Below are 6,237 nucleotides of genomic sequence, written 5' to 3'. Positions count from 1 at the left end.
CCACCTCAGCCTCACCAGTAGCTGGGACTACAGGTGCCTGCCACCATGCCTGGCTAATTTTTGTATTTTTAGTAGAGATGAGGTTTCGACATGTTGGCCAGGCTGGTCTCGAACTCCTGACCTCAAGTGATCTGCCCACCTTTGCCTCCCAAATTGTTGGGATTACAGGTGAGCCACTGCACCTTGCTGTTCTTTTGTTCTTTACTGGAGAAATTAAATGAGCAATAATGGGAAAGTTGCAGTAATGCTGTGATGGAGTTGTGGTGGGAAGCTGGTATTATGGGATTAAAGACAGGACTGTTGTAATGTATCTATTGTGGGGTACATAAAAAATAGGTTCTACTCTTAGAGTCTCCTCCAATCTGTCAAGGAAGAGTCAACAGTTCCAATAATAGTCTGGGTCTTTATGACAGCAGCAGGCCTGGTAAAGCACTTTTGGGCATGGGTTTATTGTTTTATCGGTCACGTTGTGCCTGACATCACTCTCATTGTCATAAAATGCCTACAGGTTGGTCGCTTTGTGGGATTTGACCGGATTCTACTCTAAGTATAAAATTGAAGGATGAGCCGTGGAATGTTAAGACTATGGTCAGTTTCAGAGGAAGGAATATGTTAAGCAATGCTCAAAACAAACTTAAAACAGAAACAAGGCAGGTGGGGGTGGGGGAGGGGGCAGAGAAAAAAAACAAGCTGAGAAAAGATTTTTAAAAAGTGGGAAGAAGGAAGGCCATGGGAATGAGAACTCTGCCTTTAGAGGTGAAAGGCAGAATCCATAGAATGACTGGCTGGACAAAGCCCAAGAGGACGCCAAACATTTAGATCCCAATCCCATCAACTAGCTTTGGGACTTTCGGGAAGCTCCCCACTCACTCTTCTCCACTCCCCCAAGTTTCCCTGTATGTCAAAGAAGCACAAGAATGACCTTTCCAAGGTTGAGAGGAGAAAATGACAAATAGCCTAAGAACACTTGGAGGTGTTAAGAGCAGAGATCATAGGCAGTGTTGTCTGCAGGACTGGTTTGATGTCTCATGGTGCTGTTTACTGATTCTGTTCTCTTCCACAATAAAACATGTGTAGCTTTCTCACTGGGCCCTTGCACAAATAGGAAATGTAATGTGAGAATCTTAGAAGTTTGCAAAACTGCATCATTTAGAATGTATCACCAGCAATTATCAGGGGCAGATAGCAGAGGCCTTATTATGTATTTCTCTCTTGTGATAAAACTCTAATCTGGCCTATGTTTCATCCTTAAGGACAAAATGTGGCTTATTGTTCACTGCAAGCTTGTTTAAAGGACAGAGATGTTTCTAGATTGATTCATATTCACCCTTCATCAGGATGAGCACAGAGCGAGAAGCTAGCCACGCTGTGCTCCTCATTGCCTAGCTCAGGTAAGACAGCACAGAACAGTTTCAGGATTCAACTGATTCTGTTAGACATTGTAGTTCAACACAGTTGATAGATTGCTATAGACTTAACCAGTTCAACTGAAAAACGTTTACAGAAGTTCATAATTACCTTTTGGAAGTAGGGGTGTTGGTGATGGTGTGGGAGTAATTAATATCTCAGGTAGGAAAGGCATTTAAACTTGAACTTTTTTTTTTAATATATATATATTTTTTTTGAGATGGAGTCTCGCTCTTGTGGCCCAGGCTGGGGTGGAGTGCAGTAGTGCGATCTCGGCTCACTGCGACCTCTGCCTCCCAGGTTCAAGTGATTCTCATGCCTCAGCCTCCGAAGTAGCTGGGATCACAGGCATGCACCATCATACCTGGCTAATTTTGGTATTTTTAGTAGAGACAGGGTTTCACCACGTTGGCCAGGCTGGTCTTGAACTCCTGACCTCAGGTGATCCTCCCGTCTCGGCCTCCCAAAGTGTGGGGATTATAGGCGTGAGCCACTGTGCCTGGCCTTTTTTTTTTTGAACTTTTTTTTAAAAGACAGTGTCTTGGCTGAATGTGGTGGCTCATGCCTGTAATCCCAACACTTTGGGAGGCCGAGGTGGGCAGATCACAAGGTCAGGAGATTGAGACCAGCCTGACCAACATGGTGAAACCCTGTCTCTACTAAAAATACAAAAAATTAGCCAGGCATGGTGGCACGCACCTGTAGTCCCAGCTACTAAGGAGGCTGAGGCAGGAAAATCGCTTGAACCCGGGAGGCAGTGGTTGCAGTGAGCCGAGATCGCAATATTGCACTCCAGTCTATGCAACAGAATGAGACTCTGTCACAAAAAAAAAAAAAAAAAAAAAAAGGAAGAAAGAAAAAAAGAAAAGACAGTGTCTTGCTCTGTCACCCAGGCTGGAGTGCAGTGGCATGATCATGGCTCACTTTAGCCTTGACCTCCTGAGCTCAAGAAATCCTCCTGCCTTAGCCTCCTAAGTAGCTAGGACCACAGGTACATGCCACCTTGCCTGGGTAATTAAATTTTTTTTTTAACTATAGAGATGGGGGTCTCCCTATGTTGCCTAGGCTGGTCTCAAACTCCTAGGCTCAAGTGATCTTCCTCCCTCAGCCTCCCAAAGTATTTGGATTACAGGCGTGAGCCACCATGCCTGGCTAAACTATTATTTGCATTTATCTTATACTGAATGTATTCCTAGGCCATGTTGTTTCTTCAGTTTCTTGTGGGATACCTTTTTCTTGTGTGTAAATATCTCTTCTGGTTTAGAAACAATTTGTTCCTTTTCAGCGAGGATCATCTCCATGTAGCAGGGGGATCTCTCATATGGGTTGATCTGACCATGAGCTCTGTAAATATGGTGTACATCTTGGCTTTGCTCAACTGAATGTGCTCAATGATCCAAGAATCTACATCTAAACCCTGAAGTTCAGCATTGCTCTCTGCATTTTTAAGCACATGCAGCAAAAATTCAACACATTTTCGGGCCACCAACCCTGCGTCCAGCCCCATTGTTTGGCCTGGGCACACATGCCAGCTCCACCTTTGTAATGATGGAAAGGCACACAGTGCCTCTGAAAAGTGACATCTTTCAGGTACTTGGTGGTTTTTTGGGTATGCGTACCTTGATGGCCTGCACAGTTACGTGGGTGTTCTTAAAGCGAACATAAAGATTTGAACCCCTTGGTTTGCATGATTTTGTGGAGTTTTCTGGGTCAAGGGATAGGCAAACCATTTTCAGAGATTACCCCAGGCCAAGAGGCTACAGAAAGAGCTTGAATTTTTTCTCGCATTCTGGTACCAACAATAACTATCAAGTAACAAAATAGAGAAAATGGAAGGCATAACAGCCAGATGGAGGGTTGGATGAAACAGCTTACTGTTTATAGGGTTTGGAGAACTAAATCTGGGCGTGAGGAGACCTGGGCCACAGGGCTCTCCTGCCTCCACATGCTGGAGGGTATTTGAAGCCAAGGGATAAACCCCAATGCTTCTTCCTGCAGCATCTATTTCATTCAAAGAATAGCAGCCAAAAGACCTTTGTTTTTAGATTAAAACATGTAGGTAGAGGAGTGGGAAGCAAATGTGGCATGAAGTTTGGGAAGAGCCTCCCAAGGCTGTCTGCCTTGGAGGCGAGTGGATTGTGGAGGAGTCAGGTTAGGTGGCTCATTGGGGTGGCTAGCTGGCGGGCTTTCATGGCCTCGTGTTCTTGCTGGGCCTGCCTCCTGGGAGGCATTTCTCATATGTCTCTCTGTCTAACAGGTTTCACTAAGCGCAGGAGTAGGTGCTCCATCCTCTACAAAGGGTTTTCCCGAGTGACTGCCCTTTGACTCATTATCACCTCCTCTCCTTGGCTCTTATCAATTCCTGCCTTGCGCTGTGGGCACATAAGCCCCAGTCCTAAGTCCTCTACTGGTCGATTCTCCTTGAGAGCGCAGTCTGAGTGTTGGTCCCACCTGCCGAGCACTCTGCCTCCATGGAAGCAGGATCTCAATAAACACTGGAAGAAAGAAGGAAAGAATGAGAAGCTGGTAAACTCAACCTGTGGCTAAGGAGGTGGCTGATTAGGGTTTAGCTTAGCTGGGGGGCATGGGGTGGGGGATGTATTTCCTGAAAGAAGATGAGAGGGAGGAAACTTAAATCTCTTCCTTTAAGATAAATTTCCTGGCAGGGCCCAGTGGCTCATGCCTGTAATCCCAGAGGCGGGCAGATCACCTGAGGTCGGGAGTTGGAGACCAGCCTGGCCAACATGGTGAAACCCCGTCTCTATCAAAAATACAAAAATTAGCCGGGTGTGGTGGCAGGTGCCTGTAGTCCCGCTACTCCATAGGCTGAGGCATGAGAATCGCTTGAACCTGGGAGGCGGAGGTTGCAGTGAGCCAAGATCCCCCCACTGCACTCCAGCCTGGGTGACAGAGTGAGACTCTGTCTCAAAAATAAAATAAAATAAAATAAAATAAAATAAAAGAGATAAATTTCCTGATTACACATTGCGCATGCACACACACAAGGAAGTGCTTCTGAAATACCTGAAACTGAAGAGAAACCATTTTGATTGGTGACTCTCTTTTGTCCTTATCCCCTGTCTAAACGGAAGGTGAATTGTGGATTGCTTTAGTTTTGCCTGTTGCCCTTTTCATCAGTAATGCAGGCTAAATAATTACCCTCTTTGCTTTTTCCAGTTGTGCCAGCCCCAGTGTACTTCTGGCAATAAGGAAATGTTAATTGAGAATGAAAATAGAGTCATTAAATCCTTACATTAAATAATTATGGTGTGTTCTTTTAAGGACATCGTGTTATCGATATGCAAATATGTTGCAATCAAGTTATCAAACTTGCCCTCTAATTTCCAAAGAACTCTACTGTGACCCAGGGCCACATAAGGAGAATCTTAGACTCTTGTGGGCATCATGCATTGATTTTGATGCTTCCCAAGTTTGTGCTGTGTCTGGGATTCTCTAGGGGCAGTTAGCTGCATCCAGGCCCTTTATGAGAAGTGTTTAGTAGAGCTGAAGTCAGCACAGTGCAAGTATCAGAAAGGCTCCTGGATATCAATTCCAGTTCTGGCCCTGATATTCTTTGTAGTTTTAAGTCAAACAGGAAAATTTATCTGCATATTAGTTCTCCTATTTAGCAGTAGAGAAGATACTATGTCTCTGTCAAATGTCTTAAAACATGAATACAAAGAAACTTTAGACACAAGGGGTTATTAATAGTGTATCTGTTGTGTTTCTGTTCATGGGGAGGAGGGGATGTAAATTTCAGTTCTGATTCACAAAGGAGATTTTGCAGAGAATCTTTACAATCATACTTCGGGCTTCCTTTCTCCAGTCTTCTCTGTTCTTTGGATAATCTTATTACCTTTTTGGTCATTCTAAGCACTACATGGATTAGTTCAGTATATAGATTATGGCCGTATAAACCTCATTCTCACTCTTGGCAGATAACCTAACTCTGGTTTTACTGAAAAGATTAAAGCTAATTTGGAAGAATTGAACTCGCCCATTCCTCTCAGTTTCGTGTTGATGTATCTTCATCTCTGTGGCTGCCTCCCAGTTGCAGACAGAGGCAGCCACCTTTCTTCCTCCTCCAGAGCTAACCCTTTCCCTTGTGCCCTTGATGCCCCCCTCCACCTCTTCCTATTACTACTACTTGGCACCACCCACATATTAGGGCTCCATTGCAACCACTTTCAAACAAGGCCAGGCTTTATTCCATTTTAAAAAGCACACAAGAAAACCAAAATGCTTTTGCCTGACCTTGCTGTCTCTTCTAGTCTATTTATTGCTTTCCTTTTGCAGCAAGACATCTCAATTTCCTCTTTCCTCATAGCCCCTTAGTTTTGCAGTCTAGCTTCCTTTCTCTGTCACTCTATTGAAATTGTGTCCTCAAATGTCACAGTGGTGCCCTTGTAACTTAATCTGAAGAGGGTGGTGTTTTAGCCTCATTCTTCTTATTTTCTCAGCAGCATCGATTTTCTTTCTTTCTGCCTTTTTTCTTTCATCTTCCACTCTGACATAATTCTCTGGTTTATATTTTTCTGTTTATCTCCTAATTGGGTTTTCTAGACCAGTCCACTGCATAGCATCATGGCTGAGTCCAAGCTCTTACATTAGCCTGCCTGTGGCTGAATTTTAACTGCCATAAATTAACTGCATGACCTTTGTCAAGGTAATCGCCCTGTGCCTCAGTTTCTCCAGCCTTAAAATGGAGACTATAGTAGGAGTATTAACCTTTGGTTTGATGTAACAATTGAATGAGATAGTCTATGTAATATTTATCACAACATGTGGCACAGAGAAGTTTTAATTGAATGTTATCTATTAGCGTAACAA

At 43.9% G+C, this 6,237-nt stretch overlaps 1 pseudogene; it reads right to left on the bottom strand.

Annotated features, from left to right (window-relative positions):
- Positions 1 to 2,582: 2,582 nt before the first annotated feature.
- On the bottom strand, positions 2,583 to 3,137 carry LOC103892989 (large ribosomal subunit protein uL22-like; annotated as a pseudogene).
- Positions 3,138 to 6,237: the final 3,100 nt, after the last annotated feature.

Source organism: Pongo abelii, chromosome 17 (genome assembly GCF_028885655.2).
Source record: "Pongo abelii isolate AG06213 chromosome 17, NHGRI_mPonAbe1-v2.0_pri, whole genome shotgun sequence".
NCBI classification, from domain to species: domain Eukaryota; kingdom Metazoa; phylum Chordata; class Mammalia; order Primates; family Hominidae; genus Pongo; species Pongo abelii.
The sequence above is the reverse complement of the archived record's forward strand: the minus strand, read 5'-3'. Positions and strand labels throughout refer to the sequence as shown.